Source organism: Benincasa hispida, chromosome 10 (genome assembly GCF_027475165.1).
Source record: "Benincasa hispida cultivar pf3 chromosome 10, pf3_genome.v1.1, whole genome shotgun sequence".
NCBI classification, from domain to species: domain Eukaryota; kingdom Viridiplantae; phylum Streptophyta; class Magnoliopsida; order Cucurbitales; family Cucurbitaceae; genus Benincasa; species Benincasa hispida.
The window spans coordinates 34,395,620-34,417,903 of NC_143487.1; the positions used below are offsets into that span (position 1 = coordinate 34,395,620).

Sequence of the window (22,284 nt, forward strand, 5' to 3'; positions counted from 1 at the left end):
AGATGAGGCTTTAGTTACACTAAAGACCCATGAGTAATAATCACTTTTTTTTAGAACTAATGGAGTTCTGCTACTTTTTTATTTTTTGTCCTCAAATTGAAGATTTGTTTTGGTTCTACACTTTTGATTTTCTGGCTAAAGTACATAATATCTAATCAATTAAACAAATTAGCACCCAAAGCATACTTTTATCTACAGGTTCGAGACGGTTTGAATTTTTTTTTTAAAAAAAGGTTTAATTTCAAATTTAGTCCAAATAATTTGAAGAATTTTAGAATTGGGTAGGTTTTAAGAGTTATAATTTAATCTTTACGATTTGATCAAAATCTCATAAATAATAGTCTCTATATTTTGATTAATCTTCATGCATAATCTTTACCACATATGGACTAAATTTTACCTATAAACCATAGGGATTAAATTTTAGGACTGGGTTAGATTTTGAGTTAGCTAAAAAGAATTTGGATTGACCCTATTTTAAATAGTAAAACTAATATTTTTAAGTGTAGTAAAATGTTACTGTCTCAATCTGTGATAGACCACAATAGACTTCTATCACTGATACAGATAGATGTCTATCGCGATGATGATATTTGACTATATTTATAAATAAGCTGGTTCATTTTTTCTTTATTTGAAAACAACTATATCTATCTATCTATTTATCTATCTAGATATATATATAAAAGTACGAATGTGGGAAGAATTTTTTTGGACAATTCTACCTCGTATATTTTAAAAATACCTAACTTAATCTCTACTATTCCGCTCTATTTCTCACGTTAGGTTTAACATTTTATTTTTTATTTTTTTGTTTTTGTTTTGAGTAAGAAATTAGAGGTGATATGAGTTTAGTTTTAAAATTTAACCAACTCTTCTCTCTCTATTTAATACTCACCCATCATTACTTAAAACTCCACTAAATTCACCATTCATAAAAACCTTTTACATTTTTCAAATAAAAAAAAAACCCAAACATATGTCTTAAAAAATATTTCTCACTAATTTATTACAACATTAAAACATTTTTTTATATAAAAAGTTGTTTATTATTCTAATATATGAATTTATAATTTATTATGGAATGTCAAAAGTTTTAGACTTTCAAAGTGTTTGTAACCATCTTTGCTTTTAATATTATAAAAAGCTCCCCTCTCAATTGTTTTCTGTAAAATAAAAAGATTTGTGTTTGTCGATATATTCTCTCATTTGTGCTCTTTTCTAAAAAAGTTTCTAGATTTAGTGTATGTTCGTACTCACTAACATAACACAAGACCTATATATTGTTATATAATTTTTTTTATTCTTATTTCTTCTTCTCTTTTTATTTAAATGAATGGAATACGTACTATAATTTTTGGTATCTTTTTAACCATAATGACAATAATTTTTTTTTTTTTTTTTTTTATCGAAATGTATACCAAAAGTGTTATGCACGTTGATGCTTGGACAATAGCCATCAATCGTGATAATTTTGTTTATAGTAAATAATGTCTTATCAAAATGATGAATGAGGAAGTGGTTGATTTCATTTGTTTTGTAAAGTTTAGTTTTCAATTTTATTTTATTTTGTTTAGTTTTATGTTTTTAAAGTTTATTTTTATGTTCAAGAAAAAAGTGAATATGAAAAATTTAGTAAAGAGAATAAAAGAAAACAATATACAATAATTAAAAAAAAAGACATACATATAAATTTATGAAAATATATTAAAATAACATCTAATTAAAAAATGCCATGTATGTAAATAGTTTTAAGTTGCCTACTATCATCCATTTTAATAGATTTTTTTTTCTCTTTTTTTTGGTAAAAGAAACTATATATATATACCTTGAAATACACTTTGTTTGACCATACACCATGAAACGGATTCATAAAATTTAAAATAATATTGCTTATGCATGTATATATAATTTCAAAAGTTAATTTTTTTTTAACAAATATCCTTAAAGAAGTTAAAACCAACCGTTTACATACATTTATAAATTTGAATTAAAAAAAAAATCTCAAATTATTCTAAAAATAAATACTAGGAAACCTTGAAAACCTATAATTATAATTAATGAGGATTTTTATTTTATAGAAAAGTTAGAATATAGAAAGTTTTTTACAGTTAGTTTATAAAACTTTCAAAATAAAAATTTATGAATTATCTTCAATTATAATCAATTATGAATATTAAATAATTTTGTAAACTTCTTTTACTACTACAAACATGATAAAGAATTATTTATATATTTCTTTAATTTTTCTTTTCTACTTGAAATTTCTTCATTTCATATTCTAGCATGATAAGTCTAACCTACTAAATATTCTATACGCATTGTGAAGTTGTGTTGTTTAGCCTATATACATATATGTATGTATGTACGTACGTATGTATATATATGTTATGTTTTATGTCCTAAAACTCGTGGTTTGTAAATAATAAACTTAATCTGTAAATCAATAAAGTTGTTATAGAATGTATGAATTGCTCATTTCATTTTAGAAATAACCTAAATCTAATATACTAAGATCCATGCCTATTACATGAGTACCTGAATTTTGTTACGAGTGGCTCAAGTTCGAATAAATAGCCAAAATGGTCTATAGTGTACGAATAAGATTGGGTACCTTATTTTGGGGACACTATCGGATGTGACACACTTTGTAGATGTTACAATTGTTGTAAAGTGCTACAAACGAAGTTATCCTAATCCGTTCATGTGGAGACATGCAAGTGGGCATCCTATGCAAAGAGTTTTTGTAAATCAGACCAAGAAATAAAATCACTCTTACTTTATAACGTTGTTTACTATTTAAGACTGACATTTCAAAGCGACGACCTAGGTAACTTGGCCTTAATCCTGAGCAAACTATGTACTCCTGTTTATCTAGGATTATCCTTAGATGTGCATGGGTGAGAGTTGACTCAACAGCTCCGCTCAATAAGCCTCCCATTTCAGGGGTAAGACCGGGTAAATAGTTGGGGACATAAGATGCAAAATGGAATTCACTCCTACTTGCTTTTAAGGATAGTAGAGAGGTTTTTCCCTTAAGTGCTAACTTTGGGTCTTGAACAAGGGGTCCTAGCTTCTCATTGGACCGAGAGAGACTTGGTTTAGTAATTGGATCATAAACCAATTGTTCATTAGAGGATCAGTGAAACTTAAGGAACAAGATGTAATCTCGGGGGTAAAACAACTTTTGACCCAGACGTTATTACTAACAACCCGTGAAGGGTCGACTTACTGACTATGATTATATTGAGTGGACAAAAATATATCTACAGTGAAGGTGCATTAGGTCTTCTTACTTGCTCACAAATGGATTAAACCTTAGAATAGAGTGATGAGAGAATTTGAAACGTTCAAATTCATTGAGGGAATCAGTAGTTATATATGATATAATTATACGTTTAATTGACGAATGAAATGAAATTGGAGAATTGGATAACATTTTAATTTGATTTAAATATTACATGAATAAAGATTCATGATTTAGGAATTGATGTTTAATTAATTTATTATTTGATATTGAATTTATATAATTAATTATTAAAAATTAATTTTGTTGAAAAAATTAATTATTGAATTAATTTTTAATAAAATTAATAAAATTTCATATTAATTATAGAACAATATTGAAATTAAAAGAAAAATTGTTTTTTCAATTGAAAATCAATGTTAAAACCTATTAGTGGATTTTTCCAATTTTTGGCACAATTCCACTCATAATCCACTTTCAATTGCAAGTATGTGGTGTCAATTTCTTGTGAAGTTTGATGGCATGCTGAAGGAGAATAAAACTCGGCTCTTTGAGCTGAAATGCATGAAACATTCAAAGAAATTTCTGCTGAGATTTTGTTGAAGTGTTCTTCAACTTGAGTGGAAAAATCAGTGACTTCTTCAAATTTCCTAAATTAAGAACTCATTTTGGATCCCACAATCCAATCTAAGGCCCAGGAGAATAGTAGGGAAGATCCATTGGTAGTCTACATGCTTTTAGAGTCAAGATTGGAGCTCAATTCGTGGATTAAAGAAGGTCTTCAAAGGTATATCTTCAAACCCTATTTCTTCTGTTATGAACATGCTTTCTTAATTACTAAAATTGTTAAATTGGAGTGCTTAATGATTATGTTTATTTCCACTTATTGCTTGCTAACTCCAACATTTTGTATCAGAGCATGATTTAAGCACTTAATTCGTGGTAAATTTAACATGGTGGGTGATTTTCATAGGTTGTATGAAAATAGTGGCTGATATGGATGTTTTCTATTTTGGCACTAATTTTTCTCTTCAATTAAGTATTAATTATTGTAATTGGCTCTTTGTTTATGGGCTTTAATGTCTGATTAAGAGTCTGTAAATTTGTTAGAGTCAATAGAGTTGCAGTTAGGCTGTATTTGAAGAAAGAAGCAAGAGAGGTCAGCTATAGAATTTAGAAAATGAAGCTACTGCCAGACAACGTTGCAACGTTGCCCACAGAGTGTGCATTGCAACGCTGCTCATCCCAGCTTAGAAAGCATGCACGTGACCCAATCGGTGGTTCAAGTGAACCGATTCAGTCGGTTCGGGTCTAAGAGGTTCAGTTTCACCCCATTTTGGCTAGTTCAACCCGTTTTGGTGCTTTAGAGATCCGGTTCGGGTGGCTCGGTCCCATTCAAATCGGTTCATGAAGACTAGAAGCACAATGAAGGACTTTTAAATTATTATTGTAATAGTTTAGGCCTTTTGCTTGTTTGGAATGCCAAAACTGGTCCATATCAGTATGTGTTTAATTATTTATGCATTGTGAATGTATGTTATAATTAAATAAATCTTGTATGTGCATATTGTATGGCATGTAGATTTAAAATCCCACCATAGGAAGCATGTAGCATACATCGGAAGTATGTTATAAGAGTTATAATATATAGTATGCATGTTTAAAATTTCAAGTATTTAATATAAAGTGTTATATTAAATCCCAAAATGCTTGATGAATGTTATGGATGATCAACATGTCTATTGTTTTATAGTTGTTATAAAAAATGGACTAGACATTTAAAATCCTATAACAAAGATAAAAAGCATGCTTACCTAGGTCAAGAAATAACAACTTATTTTAATAGTTAAAATAGGTCATTATCTTGGAAAATTTGGTTACAAACTCAATAGGTCTATAATCCTGTCTAAGGCTGGAGGTATTTAAGTTGACGGTTTATGGAACACCTCCTACCTAGGGATTATACCGAATAATTGAGCATTGTTAACCCGATTTTATGAGCATGCGTGAGTGATATGAGGTTTTAAAACTGGTTTATCACCTAGATATCGTAGGTTAAAATCTAAATAAACGTTATATTTGGATGATCACCTAGACTTAGGTTATTTATTAGTCGGAATAAACCCAAGTAAATGTTTATCCAAAATAAATAGAACACTTCAGTGGAAGATTAATAACATATACAATATGTTATTCTTAGCTCTTACGTCCTTAAGAGTTCACACGTGAGATTCATACTCGGCTTCATGTCACCCTGGGAATGACCTCCATTCCGAAAGTGTTTGCATGGGTCAATAACAAGGTGAATATGGGAAGTAGTTCACAGTAAGTGGGTGAATGATGTGTGTCAACATGTCCTGCGGTCTCTTCCATTAGTTTGGATCGTGAGATTCCTATGTTGCGCTTGCTTGTCGACTTTAAGTCGTTTTACGACGGTTATCCCCTCAGAGGGTTGTAACATGGGATTTGGAATAATTCAAACTTCAGAAATAGATAGGTTTTCTTAGGTTGATTCCCAACTTTGACTTTCCAATTTGGTAGCATTGTTGGGGCCAACCACTAAGGTCTGAAAATGGAGGGTTACACCTACGAGAATTACTAAGTGTTAGTAAGTTCTTGATCGAAAACGTTAATTAAATGACTATAGGAATATGAGTTATTATGGAATTAGTATTCAGTCAATAATGTCTTGCTTTAGTGAAGGAGTATTTGACTGCCTTTCGATACCATCTATTCTGACTCAATAAAGTATCGTTGCAAATAAAATAATGAAATTTGGGTACATTATTACTTTTCTAAACATGATTGGGTTTAAAAGTGATTCACTGATAGAATTTGTTTATATTTTCAGAGATGACTAGTTCATTAATACAATTATTAGCTTCCGAGAAACTTAATACGAAAAATTACTCTACATGGAAATCAAACATGAATACAATACTGGTTATAGATGATCCGATGTTCGTTTTAACTGAAGAATGTCCTCCTAATTCTCGCACAAATGCAAACTGAACTGTTCGAGAAGCATATGACAAGTGGACAAGGGTAAATGAAAAAGCCCGAGCCTATATTCTTGCCAGCATATCTGATGTTTTGGCGAAGAAAAACGATCGCATGCATACCACAAAAGAGATTATGGAATCTCTACAGGGGATGTTTGGACAGCCATCCTTCTCCTTTAAACATGATGCCATCAAGTACGTTTATAACTGTCGTACGAAAGAAGGGGTATTTGTTAGAGAACATGTCCTTGACATGATGGTCTATTTCAATGTGATAGAAGTAAACAGAGTTGTCATAGATGAGAAAAGTCAGGTCAGTTTTATTCTAGAGTCTCTTTCGAAGAGCTTTTTACAGTTCCACACAAACGTGATGAATAATAGAATATAACTTAACCACTCTTCTCAATGAGCTACAGACTTATCAGTCCCTCTTGAAAACCAAAGGATAAAAAGTAGAGATAAATGTTGCCACTACAGATAAATAGAACCGTCCTCTAAAGTAAAGTCTTATTTTTCCTCTTCTAAGAACAAAAATGTTCAGATGAAAAAGAGTAAAGGAAGAGGAAGACCTTACTAACCACAAAGGCAAGGCTAAAGTTGTAGATAAAGAAAAGTATTTCTACTGCAACAAAGACGGGCACTGGAAGAGAAACTGCCCAAAGTACCTTGTGGAAAAGAAAGTGAAGAAAGCAAAACAAAGAAATTAGTTTATGAAGAATGCTTGCAGAAGAAGAAATAACTCTCAGGATTGTGAACATGGGAGACTATCTCAGAAAAATCTTAGAAGTTGTGTTCAAAAGATAGATCCATTATATTAGATAATGTACTTCTTGTTAATATAATGAAAAGTCTCGATGCCATCTTCTGGAAGAACATTTGTATAAAAGTATCTTTTGACATAAATGAAGTGTTCATTAGCAAAAGAAGTATTTTTATGTTCTACTATAAAACAACTTCTATGTTAAAATCAAACAAATCATAAACCATTTCAAATATTCAGATATTTAAAATAATTGAAAAACAAAAGGCAAAGTTTCTTCATGTACTTATTTTTGACAATTAATATTTGGTCACATAAGTCTTAATAGGATTGAGAGATTGGTTGAAAGTGGTCATCTAAATCAGTTAGAAGACAACTTTTTACCATTATGTGAGTCTTGTCTTGGAGATAAGATGACCAAAATATTTTTATAAGAAAAAGTCTTAGAACCAAAGAATCCTTAGAGCTCACACTTTCAGACCTATATAGTCCGATGAATGTCAAAGCACTAGGAGGGTAAGAATGTTTCATCGATTTTATTAATGATTCAAAGTAGGGTTATATTTACCTAACTTTATCATGAGTTTAAAAAACTTGAAAAGTTCAAGATGTACAAAAACTTGTTAGAGTACATAAATACTGAGATTACCAAGCCTATTTGATAAAATATGGAATACAATCACAACTCTCTCGGGAAGAAAAACAGAACCCTGGTAGACATGATTCAGTTGAAAGATGAGCTATGCTCAAATTGCCTAAATTGTTTTGGGAATATACTTTTTGAACATCATTCCATTAAAAGGTTTTCTAAAACTTAATAGGAGATGTGGAGAGGTCATAAAGGTTGTTTATAACAAGTAAAAAAATGTTTACGTATTTCAGAATTTGGGAAGACCGACACATATGTTGGTGTCGAACCCTATGGAAATGGAACATCGTTTAAAACAGTATGCGTATTCATAGGCTACCCGAAGACAGTAGACTTCTTCAACACAGAATAAAATCAAATATTTGTATCGAAAAATGTTACTTTACTTGAAGAAGTATACATGAAATATCATAAATTATTGTATCAAGTTTCCATAATAGTTATAAAAATCAACAAGTGTTATTGATTAAGCTGACCCTGAAACAAGAGTTGTTAAGACTGGTCAGATGCATCTTTCTCAAAGATTGAAAGTGCCTCGATGTAGTGGGAAGGTTGTGCGAAAGCCTAAGCATAACATGGGTTTAGTAGAAACTTCAGTCTCATCAATACTGGTGATGACGTCGAGAATAAAAAAGTTGTGGTATAAGATACATTCCCTATTTGTTAATTAATTAGAAGTATATTGTATACTTATGTGTTTACAGGGGTCCTTTCGACTAATGTGTATGATGGTCACCTAGTGAATCTAGGACTATGGGTTGTATAATCTAAGGGAAGTGGGAGAAAAACCCATAGATATATGATACCTGGTAAAAACAAACTATGGGTACGTGATGCCCTAATTTATTGTAATTCTCTCTAAGAACTCAAAAACTCAACATTATGTGTACAAATGTATATAACCATTGGAGGTTTAGTCCAAGTGGGAGTTTGTTGGGTTTTATGTCCTAAAACTCGTGGTTTGTAAACAATAAACTTATTCTGTGAATCAATAAAGTTTTTATTGAATGTATGAATTGCTCATTTCGTTTTAGAATAACTTAAATCCAATAAACTAAGATCCATGACTATTACATGAATACTTGAATTTTATGTGGAGACATAAGAGTGGATCAAGAGTAAATAGCCACAATGGTCTATAGTATACGAATAAGGCTGGGTACTTTATTCTGGGGACACTATTGGATGCGACCCACTTTGTAGATGTTACAGTTGTTGTAAAGTGCTATGAACGAAGTGATCCTAATTCGTTCATGTGGAGACATGCGAGTGGGGGCATCCTACGCAAAGAGTTTGTATAAGATCGGACCAATAAATAAAGTCACTCTTACTTTATAATGTTGCTTACTGTTTAAGACTGACTATTTCAAAGCAATGATCTAGGTAACTTGACCTTAATCCTGGCTAACTATGAACTTCTGTTTATCCAGGATTATCCTTAGATTTGCATGGGTGAGGGTTGACTCAACAACGCCGGCTTAATTAGCCTCTATTTCAAGGATAAGATTGGGTGAGACTGGGTAGATAGCTGAGGATATAGGGTGCAAGATGTAATTCACTCTTACCTGTTTTTGGGAATAGTAGAGAGGTTGTTTCGTTAAGTACTGACTTAGAATCTTGAACAAAGGGCCCCAGCCTCTCATTAACCCAAGAAGGACTTGGTTTAGTGATTGGATCACAAACCAATCGTTCAATAAAGGATCAACAAGACTTAAGGAACAAGATGTAATCTCGGGGGTAAAAAAAACTTTTGACCCAACCATTATTACGAACAACCTGTGAAGAGTCGACTTACTGACTATGGTTATATTGAGCGGACAGAAATATATCTATAGTGAGGGGAATGCAACTACTGGACTTTAGTGGAGTGACCCGGTAGTTAACAAATATTGGTTAAACGAGTTTAAGAGTTTAGACAGTTAATCTCGGATCGTTAGAGCCCTTGATCTGTAAGTCCATTAGGTCCCTCTACTAGCTCACAAACGGATTAAACCTTAGAATAGAGTGTTGAGAGAATTTGAAACATTCAAATTCAAATTGAGGGAATCAGTAGTTATATACGATATAATTATATGTTTAATTGACGAATTAAACGAAATTGGAGAATTGGATAATATTTAAATTTGAATTTAAATATTACATGAATTAAGATTCAGGATTGAGGAATTGATGTTCAATTAATTTATTATTTGATATTAAATTAATATAATTTTAATTATTAAAAATTAATTTTATTGAAAAAAATTAATTATTGAATTAATTTTTAATAAAAATTAATAAAACTTCATATTAATTATAGAACAAATATTAAATTAGTTTTGAAAATTAGTTTTCAAAATTAAAAGAAAATTTGTTTTTTCAATTGAAAATCAATTTAAAAACCCATTAGTGGATTTTTCCAATTTTTGGCACAATTCCACTCATAATCCACTTCCAATTGCAAGTATGTGGTGTCAACTTCTTGTGAAGTTTTATGGCATGCTGAAGGAGAATAAAACTCGGCCTTTTGAACTGAAATGCATAAGACATGCAAAGAAATTTCTGCTTAGATTTTATTGAAGAATTGTTCTTCAACTTGAAGTGGAAAAATCTGTGACTTCTCCTGCAAATTTCCTAAATTAAGAACTCATTTTGGATCCTACAATCGAATCTGAGGTCCAAGAGAATAGTAAGGAAGATCCAGTGGTGGTCTACAAGCTTTTGGGGTCAAGATTGAAGTTGAATTCGTGGATTGAAGAAGGTATTCAAAGGTATATCTTCGAACCCTATTTCTTTTGTTATAAACATGTTTTCTTAATTGCTAAAATTGTTGAATTAGAGTGCTTAATCATTTTGTTTGCTTTTGCTTATTGCTTGGTAACTCCAACAATATATATATAGTTATGAGTAAATTATACTATTATAAGTATAAACAAGGACAAATGGAAGCTAGACGAGTTGAGGAAGGAAGTCGAGCGAGTGAGACAAGTGAGGCGGTGTCAGAGGTGCTTCTTTTTTATGCGACTGCGAGATTTAGGGATTTAGGGTGATCGTGACGCACTGATGTAGACCCAACCTGAAAATGCATTTTTAAAAAATTTTCAATCCAACCCAACCTAAAATAAAATCAAACCCATCCCAACTTTTACGATTTGTGTTGGGTAGTCCGAATTGGTCGGATTATCGACTTTTTCTAATATTCCTATCTGACCCAATCCAATTCAAATTGTTTACTCTCTAAACCTATCTTTGGAAAAAAATTATTAAAAGGAAAATACTTTTGGAAACATTTGATCGTTTAAACGTGCGCACAGTTCCATGATTAACTAAATTGAAAATTTTTGTATGGTTTGTTTATATTATTAGTATAAATCAATAGGTGCGAAGACTAGTTCAAAAAATTGTTGTTAGTTTAATATATGTTAACTTTTAAGGCTTTTTGAAATATTTTTAGACATGATAATGACTTTATAATAAAGTTTAATTTTATTTATTTCTATTATTATTATTATTATTATTACTTGCTTACTTGAAGTGGAATATGACGATATCCTTCGCTCCTTCTATTGTCATCCTTTCGAAATTTAGAGAAATTCAAATTATCAAAATTAGTTTTGACTACTTTCAGCAAATAATTAGAATAGCCAATCCAGTAGCTCGACAACCTACAATTGGAAGTGAAAAAAACGATAATTTAAAGAAATAATAAATAAAATGAAGACAGCTCAACATTTATATAAATTTGGTTTTCAAAATCCCATGAAATATTCCAATCCAACCACTAATATATAAATGTATGATTATATTTTTAACCAATCAATCACATCACAACATAAAGACCTACTTTTGACATTAAAATTATCTCCCTAAATAATTATTTTAAAATATTTTTATTATACTTTTTAAAAGCATTTAAAAAAAAAACTGCTTTTCAGAAATATTTGGGTGGGGTGGGGAAGTCATTCGAAAAAAAAAAACTATAGAAACATCAAGAAAAGGAAAAAAAAATGGTGCAACGTTTAGCCCAAACTACACCCGACGAAAGTTTGTCATGTGGTATTTGATTTTTTTAAAAATTATTTTCTATATTAGGTAGGGATGTTAAAAAAAAATTGATGATCCGAAAAAACTGATCAACCCAACTCAACCCGTTAGATTTGGGTTGGGTTATGAACTTTTTTGGTTTGGGTTAGGTTATGAACTTTTTTGGATTGGGTTGGGTTCAAATAAATGAAAATTTTATGAGTTGGATTGGTTCATAGGTCACCTAAAATAACCCAAACCAACCCGAACTTATTACTAACTTTAAAATGTAATTTTTTTTTTTTCCGCTTATGTACAATTAGATATACTATATTTATTTTAGTTTTCTTTAGTTTTATAAGTTTTTTTTGGATAATTTATTCTTTAACAACTCTTAAAAATTATTTTTTTTGCACTTTGAAAAAAGATTATACATTATATAAATTGAAATTGAGTTGTTAATCTTGATTCATATATGAAAATAGTTAAATCGAATTTTTACGTATATTTTACTTCCTTTTATAAAAAAAAAAATTTAAATAAATGACCCAAGTAATCCAAACCAACCCAACCCAAATGTTTGGTTGCGTTGGGTTGGATTCATTTTTTAACAAATTTACGAGGGTTATTTGGGTTGAAGAAAATTTACAACCCGAACAATTAGGTTGGGTCTAAAAAGTTCTTCAACCCAACCCAACCTATGAACACCCCTAATATTATATATAAAAAGGGTTGCATAGGATTAGGTGTAACCTCGGTCCACCTAATCATTATCCCACAAAAAATATAAGGCATCAAATATTAATATATTTTTTACGCTCCGTTTGGGATTGTTATAGCTTTTAAAATAATTATTAATAGTTGTACTTCTAGAAAAATCAGCTATGAATAGAAGTAGAAGGGTCTTTGGTATATTTTAATTTTAAATTAAAATAATTAGTTAAGATGTTTGGCAAATTAATACTAAATTAGTGTAATTTAGTTATATAATTATTTGAATTGCAAATAATTTTGTTTAACGTAATTTTTTTATAAAAGACTTTTAAAAAAAAAACACAATTGTTATAAGAAATTGAACCTATAAAAATTTAGAATAAATGTGAGAAAATAAATTAATGAAATGAAAATTTAAAATGGGTAAGGGAAGATACCAAATTTTTAAAAAAACTAAAATTTAAAAGCAAGTAGTTCGGGTTAGATTAATAAATAACTTGTTTTACAAAAACCCTAGGTAGTTAAGATTCTCCTAAAATAGCTTTTTAGGATTTTGGCTTGGGTTTAATAACTTTTAAACCTAATCCAATTGTTAGGCTTATTAATTTCTTCAATGTAAATAAGTTTGATTAAAAAATGAACCCAACCCAATCTAACCATGAAACATTTAGTTTGGATTAATCGAGTTATTTATTTAAATTTATGTTAAAAAAAGAAGTAGGATGTTAATACGAAAAAATTTGATTTAATTATTTTTATATATTGAATAAGATTTAAACATAACTTCAATTTATATAATGAATTATTTATTTCCAAAGTGTTAAAAAACTATTTTTAGGAGTTAATCGAGAATAAGTTATTCAAAAAAAACTTGAATAGTTATTTGAATACATATCTAATTGTATCTTTAGTTAAAAAATAGATATTTTTTTTAACATTATCAATAAGTTCGAGTTAGTTCTGGTTATTTTAGGTGAATTCATAGACCAACTTAACCCATAAAATTTTCATTTATTTGAACTCAACCTACCTAAATGAGTTGATAATCCAACTCAAACTACACAGGTTGGGTTGGTTGGTCGATTTTTTCAGATCATTGAGTTTTTTGAACACCCCTACCAAACGAGCCAATCTATCTTTGATTCCATTTTGAAGGGCAAAAATATGAATTAAAAAAATATATTAGGGTAAAATTGAAAGTACAAATTCTTCTTCATTATAATATATATATAATAGGTGTAATATAGATGCCCATACTTAGTTTTCAAAGGTTAAGTGTCTTTTCTTCCATTATCCCATGTGTTGACCATGTGCCATATTTACCTATGTTTAGTGTCTAAACATGTTACATCTTAGTTGTCGGAATTTCTATAAATAGTGGTCATTTTGTGAATTTTGGAGAAATCAAAGAATCTTGGAGGAGAAATTTCAAAGAAAATATTTAATTTCTCATCTAGTTTTATTTTTCCATAATTTGCTATTTTCACTTTTCTTTAATTTTCTAATTTTTTTCTTTTTATTTACTATTTTTGGATGTTATAATTTTTTATATTTGAATATCATATATACACATGCATCAATCATACTTAAATTGTTATGGGGGACACTATATATACATTGTTGATGTACCTTTGATTTATGATATTAGTTACAATATTTTAGAATTTATTATCCTGTTAATATATTTGTTCAAATATGCATTATTTGATTATTTTGTTAATTTGGGATTGAAAGATCGCTATATTAACAAAATTATTCATAAATTTTAGCAACAAATATTATTTAATTTTGTTGGCGATCGGATCTCATCCACGTTTGTTGTCACTGTGCGTCCTTCATGGGCTTGACTTTCAGCCAATTTCTTCCGGTCTGATCTCAATTTTTTGAGCTGATTTACATAAGAGATTTTCGCACCAATGTGGTGTCAAGCCTATCTTTGATCCTTAAGTTAGAATAGGGAGTGTATAGTTCAGTTAATCACACAAGAAGTAAGGTCATAGCTCTTCTTTAGAGATTACTTACTCTTCCCCAAGGTTAAAGTTCTCATTTGGAAATTACTTAATCTTCTATTTTGTCAAACTGAGCTATTTATAGGCTCTTCATCTGACACTTACCTCTAGTTATGTGTAACATCAGCGATGTCAGGGTTGTTTTTAACTCTCGGGATTGCCTAGTGTCAGAACAAGTTCAACTCGATTATTTCTCAATTAGTATATATCTATCGACTCAGTTGGTTGGCCCAAACTTCGAGGCTTTGACTTTTCCCTTTTAGAACATATGTTCCCCTATACCTCCTCCCAAAATTCTCTGGGCTTGGGTCTACCCATGGGCTTTGTATTTTGCTTTGGGCAACCTTCGATATTGCCCCTCCGGCAAGCTGTCCTAAGACTGAGAGTTGGGTAGTTGGCTTCTTAAATGGTGACGCAAGTGTTTACCCATGGCAATGTCGTAATCAATTCTCTTCACATTGGTTACGCTTCCTGAGTGTTAATAAGTATTTGTGTCAATCGCAATTAAGTAAATTAACTAACATAAACAAATTCAAGCATCTAATTTAATTTTCATAAAAACTTGGTAACATAAATATGCAAAGATAAATTCAATAAATCTAAATAGACAAATGTAAGCAATTAATTTCATGAATAAATATTGCAATTAATTTAACGTACTAAAATATAATAACAAATTAATTACAAAACTAAATAGGAGAGAGATAAAAAAAAAATTGACAACGAAAATCTTATAGTGAATCATCGCAACTAGCCTACTCCACTCCCCAAGCTCCTCTTAGGTATATGTATAGAAGTTCTACTGATTCTTTCCACAAGTTAGAGCCTAACCATTACACTGCTCTTCTTGCGAATTCAAGAGCAAACTTAGTCCTTTCCACGAATTAGGATCAAACCAATACAATACTCTTGTTCTGGGTTCAAGAGTAATCCTTTAGAATAGGTTTGGAAATGAATAACATAATGAGAAAAAATCTCTCAAATATTAGATTTGTAAATCTAATCACTCAACAAATAAATTCTCACCATACAATATCTCTCTCAAGAATTAGATGAATTATGAAGGATTGTAAAAATGTGAAATTGTTGTTAAAATTTGGAGAAGATGAGTTTAAAAGAAGAGAGAATGTGGTGAACACCAAATTTGCTATAGATCATTGGATCTTGGTAAACTCAAATCAAATGTGGAAATTTAATAATAGTAATTATACCCCTACCAACCGTCACATACCCACTATTGTTGCCTTTTTTAACTTTAACATTGCTCCACACATTCAAAAATCAAAAGTGCACCATTTATCACTCCTCTATTACTCCTATATCACCTTTCAATTGTCGTTTTGATGATTTGGTCGTTACGTAATCGTCATAGATATTTTTTCGTTAAGCTTATCTCCATTATATCTTCTTTGTTCAAGCTCTGATTTGATTATTCAAATTGCATCGGATTCGCTATTCCAAACTTTACATAATAGACTCTTCAAAGCACTAAAAATTGTTAGTGAATAAAATCATATTTTTTATTATTAAAAATATTAATTAATGAACTATTAAAATTTAGGGCCAAAAAGAAAACAACCAAGTCCAAGTTGGGCCAGTGAGGTATACGTGGAAGGCATGGCAGTAGATAGCTTCTGGCACCCCATGAAGCTCATGGTTGAGTCATATGTCTCCTTGTGCTCAATCGAGTGAGCACTCTTGTCATACTCTTTAATGAAAAGAGCTTGAAGCGCTCGGGAAGCTTTTCCTTCATGATGTCGATGGTGAAGTGGGTGTTTTCTTTTTGCATTAGCACTTTGGCGATCTTGATGTGCCCCATTTGTACATTACATTTTTTTTTATCGTTCGAGCCACTATTTCTCTTAGAATTTTTTTATGAGTCTATCATAGTTGGGGACTCCTTTCTTCGTCTGGTCAGTTGATCGTTAACCAATCCAGTTGGTGATTTGAATAGTGTGGTCTTCTTCTAACCATGCGGGCAACAATCTTGCTGCTCAGCAACACACAAAGATCAGTCCTCTCCAGTTGACTCGTGACAATAGAGGAGGGGTTAAACTGCAACTATTGAGATATTGTCTCGCATGAACTCCGAGAAAGGGTGAGCTCAGTGATCTGATACTTAGTCTTTCCCTTCCTAGGATCACATACGTGGGTCGGGTCAGTAGCTCTCCTTTCACCATGGTGTCAGGAAGCGGCCTTCGTCATAGCTTCAACTCAAGCAACGAATTGAGTAATCGCTACCTAGAAGCTGGAGAAGATGTTAAAGGATTGGCACGGTGGGCCCTTGTCTGGTTCTTGCACGACTTTCGCGCCTCTCACAATAGTGTTATGGATGGGTGATACTGTCCCGCCATGGCGCCTTCCCTCATAGTATTTCACTCCCCATTGCCCAACATGACATATTTTGCATCGGGCTCAGGACCGCATGTGGTCACTCTTTCCCCATCTATGTCTTCTAGTTCTAGCGTTGGTCGTCAAGCCATTGGTAGTGCTTAATTTGCCCTAGTAGTGCATACTTCGAGCTTGGTCGACTGGACCGACCTAAGTAGTGTCGAGTTGACTATTGTTGGAAGGGATCGAATCTTGTAGCGGAAGCGTTGTGAATATCTTGCATCCCGCAATTGGATTTTTATCTAAACAAATTCAGTATACTAAAACATAATATAAACATATAGGATTGGAACCATTCTTACCTTTGTAGATTCCCAAGTTTCATGAACAATCCTCTTTAAGTTCCAACAAACGACTCCTCCAACGATCTTGGTTACGAATAATTTCTTAAACAATCTCGAACACTACCACAAGAGAAACCTCATTATTCTCTATGATTCCAACAAAGAGATATGTGGTATCCAACTACAAGGAGAGGGGAGGAGAAAGGGTTTTGAAGAGTAGGGATGATTCTCTTTGTGGCTTAGGAAAAATTTTGCACAATAATACTTGTTTGTTGTGTACTGTTAGTCTCTGTGTCTCCCAAAGGGGCCATAGAGAGGTCTTTATATAGAGAAGGGTCAAACCATTTTTATAATCATTTTCTTATTTTTCTTTTTTCACAATTAATTAATTAATTAACACTTATTTAATTTAATTTACACATTAATTAAATAACTGTTTATACATTAAATCCAATTTAATGTGTGTGTGTATATATATATATCATAAACATCATATATATATGTGTGCAATACTTCTCTATTAATTAATTATTCGTGAATCTAATTCACTTGAATTAATTAATTGAATCTTATTCAAATATTACTTTCCAATTTAATTTGAATTATAGATCATATCCATAATTAATTATATATGAATCACACTAATATATGGTTTCCTCAAATTAATTTGAACAATTCAAATAATCTCTCTTAAATATCATCGAGTGAGCTGTAAATCAGAAGTTCCAACGATATGAGATTAATTGGCTAAACTCATTAACCAAGTTAATCAATATTCATTAACTGTGGGTACATTATACAAAAGACCCACAATTACACTCTTCTCACCATAGATATATTTCGATGTCCACAGAATTAGACCAATAACAACAAGTTAGTCCTTCACGAGTGTTTGTAACTTCAACTGGGTCAAAATACCATTTTATCCTTCGGTTACCTTTGACTCTTTAAGTACCGGTGCTCCTCCAAGAAAAACTATTTATGATCCAACCAATAAACAAAAACCTTTCTCGAGCCAATGAGAGGATAGGGCCCTTTGTTCAAGTCCTAGAGATACCATTTAAGGGAACACTCATCTACTTACCCTTGAGGCGGAAATGAGCGAATTCCATCTTGTATTATTATGTTCCCTGCTCTCCACTTGGTTTTGTCCCCAAAATGGTAGTCATATTGGGTCAACGAACTGGCCACCCTCATCCATACAAATCAAAGGACAATCTCTCGTGAATAGAAGTTCATAATATACTCAGGATTAAGACGAAGTTGCCTAGGTCATCCTATTTAAATAGGAACCTAACTAGTTAATGGTGTTACATCTAATTGTTACTATTTCATGGTCTGGTCTTATGCAAACTCATTGCATAGGATACCCCCATTCGCATGTCAACAACATGAGCGCGTTGGACTATTGCATTTGTATCAAATACAAAGTGAGTTGTATCCATAGTTTTACCAGGATAAGGTATCCTGCCTTATCTCTATACTATAGACCCTTCATACTGTATTTTGAACAGTGATCCCTATATGTCTCCACATACAATTCAAGAATCATAAGGTAGCCTTGGATTTTAGTTTATTGGATTTAGGGTTATTAAAACAAAAGTAGACAAACAACACAAATAATAACATTTATTGAATTAACATCTATAATCCTTTATTAATGACGGTCAATTAATAACATTTACTATCTACGAGTTTTAGCGCATAAAACCCAACAATCCAATAAACTATCAGTGGGGGATTTCTGATCATAGTCCTCTTCTAGTTTCTATAGGGGATACGAGACGTAGGCCGCCTCCTACGTTTCGCTATTTTTCTCATTGGGCGGAAGCTGATAGTTTTATTGATACTATCAGGTCAGTGTGGAAAAGGTTTGAGGATGTATCTCCCATGGTTAGCTTTGTGCAAAATTTGAAAGTAGTGAAGAGGGTGTTACGTGCATCGTTTGGTAGGCATATCTCTGTGTTATCTGAGGAGGTGCGGGTGGCGAGGCAGATTATAGAGGCTTCTCAGGCTGAGGTGGAGAGGGATCCTCACTCAAAGTTAGTATGTGTGGAGGCGGCTCGGGCAACTGAGGTGTTCTGGTTAGTGGCTAGATTGGAGGAGGCGTCACTACAGTAGAAGGCCAGAGTGAGGTGGCTAGAGTTAGGTGATATGAACTCGGGTTTCTTCCATCACTGTGTTCATTCTCGTTACAGTTGCAGTAGTTTATTTACAGTTGTGGATGTTGGGGGGACTTGCCAGATGGTGCATGATAGAGTGGCAAGGGTGGCGGTTGATTTCTTTCTAGGTAGTTTGGGGTCGTAGCCGGTGGGGTATAGGGATCTTACTGGCCAGATTAGGGATATTGTGCAGTTCAGCTAGTCTGAGGAGGGGGTGAAGGCGCTTGGTCATCCAATGAGTCGAGATGAGATACAGAAGGTCTTATTCTCGATGAAGTTTGGGAAGGCTCCTGGGCCCGATGGGGTTTCGGTGGATTTTTACCGAGCTGCTTGGAGTGTGGTTGGGGATGATTTCTGTGATGTTGTGCTGAACTTTTTTTAGTCTTGCTACCTGCCTGGTGGAGTGAACTCTACTGCTATTACTCTTATCCCAAAGAGACGGAGAGCTGAACGTATGGAGAAGTTTCGTCTTATCTCTTGTTGCAATATTGTGTACAAATGTATCTCGAGGATATTAGTTGAAAGATTGAGGTTGTGGTTGCCTTCTTTCATCAGTAGTAACCAGTCTGCATTTGTTTCTAGTAGGTCTATTTTCGATAACATTTTATTGTGTCAGGAGCTTGTAAGGGGCCAAGGTGGGCAGAAGGAATCTGCATTGTGTGTTGAAGGTAGACCTTCAGAAGGCGTAGGATTCAGTTAACTGGGACTTTCTGTTTGGTGTGTTGCTGGTTATAGGTACGCCCCTTCAGTTTGTTAGTTGGGTGAGAGCTTGTGTTACACTTACGTTCTCTGTGATGATTAATGGTTCCTTGGAGGGGTTTTTTCCTGGTAGGAAGGGGTTAAGGTAGAAGGATCTGTTGTCTCCCTTTTTATTTGTGATGGTGATGGAGGTCTTGTCTAGGTTGTTGAATAAACCTCTGGTGTGGTTTAAGTTCCATGATCGGTGTGAGCGTGTCGGCCTGACTCGTTTGGTTTTTGCAGGCAATTTGATGATTTTCTGTGCAGCGAAGAGAGAATCTTTGGAGTTTGTGAGGCAGGTCCTGGAGGATTTTACAGGGTTGTCTGGGTTAGTTGCAAATGTTGAGAAGAGCTCCATGTTTGTTGCCGGTGTGGAAGCTGGTGAGGCGGAGGAGTTATCTGTCTTTATGGGGTTCTCTCTTGGTTTGCTGCATGTTAGGTATCTAGGGTTACCATTATTGGCTGGTCGATTGAGGGATGTAGATTGTGTGCCTTTAATACAGAGGATTACAGCTCGTATTAGAAGCTGGGAGAAGCGGTCCCTCTCTTTTGCTGGGAGGTTGCAGCTGGTTAGGTCTGTTTTACAGTTCTTTCAGGTGTTTTGGTGTAGCATCTTCGTGTTGCCTGCGTGTATAACTCGTGAGGTTGTTCGTCTGTTACGTATTTATTTATGGAAATGAAGTGTGGTGAGTCGTGGTGGTGCACAAGTGGCGTAGGATAAGGTGTGCTTGCCGTTGAGAGAGGGGGGTTTGGGTGTGAAACATGTGGCTTCATGGAATCAAGCTGCTATTATGAAGTTACTCTGGCTTCTCTTAATTAAATCGGGTTCATTATGGGTAGCATGGGTGGAGGCGTATGTTTTGCGAGGGCGGTCTTTGTGGGCTGCTCAGAGTGAGGTTGGGAGGTCTTGGTGCTTAAGTGCTATCTTGCGCTATAGAGATAGATTCAAACCTCTGGTTCGTTTGATGGCCGGTGATGGATGTTTTTGTTTTGTTTGGTGGGATTCTTGGTTGCCAGGGGGTGCAATTTTGGATTCATATGGGTCTACGGTGGTTTATGATGCAGGGAGTAATTTGGATGCCTGGTTATCGAAGTTCTTAGATAGTGAGAGAGGTTGGAAGTGGCCTATAGTGTCTTGGAAGTTTCTTGAGATATGAGGTTTTATTCAGGCAATGGGGCCTAGGATGAGGGGAGAGGATTATTAGGTTTGGGAGTCGGGTGCTAGTGGTCAGTTCTCTATCGGTAGTGCTTAGGAGAGTTTGCGTCTTCGTCGTCCTAGGGTGTCTTGGGCTAGTATTTTGTGGGCGAGGGGTGGTATTTCGTGCCACTCCTTTTGTGCTTGGTTAGTTGTGAGGGACAGGTTTGGTATAAGAGATTGGTTAAGAAGTTGGGGTGTGTTGTCAGAGGGGGGGTGTCTTGTCTGTGTGGGAGGTATAGAGTCTCGGGATCATTTTTTTTTCGAGTGTGGGTATGGGAGAGAGGTGTGGTTTGGTGTGTTACGACAGTTGGGTTCATCACATCGAGTGGCTGGTTGGGATGTCGAGTTGAGTTGGTTGAGCCGAGTGGGGTCGAGTCAAGAGGTGCGTAGTAAGTTGTTCCGTGTGTTCTAGTGTGCTTCCATCTACTACATCTGGCAGGAACATAATCGGCAGCTGCATGGAGGTGGTCCAAGTTCGGTGTCTACTTTGTTTCACTTTATGATCTCTACGGTTCGTGCTCATGCTGCTTCCTGGCGGGTTGATCTTCTTAGTTTTATTTAGCATGTTACGGTTGATTTTCTTCTTTTTGAACTTGTTGTTGCTCTCTGTTTTGCTGTTATCCCTAGTTGTGAGGTTTTGGTCTCTCTTCTCTAGCTTTCTCCCTGGTGTTTGGGGTCATTTTTTTAGCATGTTATGTTTATGTTTGGTTATGTTCAAGTTTTATCTTCTTGGCTTTGTTTGTTTTTTGTTGCTTTGTCTTTGCTTGTGCTTTGTTGCGTTGATGCCTTGATCCCGGGCTATGGGATCCTCCTTGTTGTTGTATAATAATATCATCTATTCTAAAAAAAAACAACCCAACAATTGTTGACTACAGTCATTCCACACAGAAGACACTAAATGCTGGCACTCAAATTTTGCCTGCGGTGTTGTAGTTACAGGTGCCACTTGGGTTTGGCCTTCGACCAGCTTTCTCGTTCTGATCTCGCTTTCTGAGATGAGCTGATCATAAGAGATGCTTGCATTGTATGTGGTATTGAGTCTACTATACTCTGATGTCTAAGTTGGTACATGGAGTGTACAATTCAGCTAAACATACAAAAAGTAAGGTCAGAACTCCCTTTTGGAGA

At 33.5% G+C, this 22,284-nt stretch overlaps 1 long non-coding RNA gene across 1 annotated transcript; it reads left to right on the plus strand.

Moving 5' to 3' along the window:
• Positions 1 to 10,133: 10,133 nt before the first annotated feature.
• LOC150033291 (uncharacterized) lies at positions 10,134 to 11,130 on the plus strand. Its single transcript, XR_016523977.1, has 2 exons — positions 10,134 to 10,408; positions 10,539 to 11,130. It is a non-coding gene; the product is annotated as an uncharacterized LOC150033291 (long non-coding RNA).
• Positions 11,131 to 22,284: the final 11,154 nt, after the last annotated feature.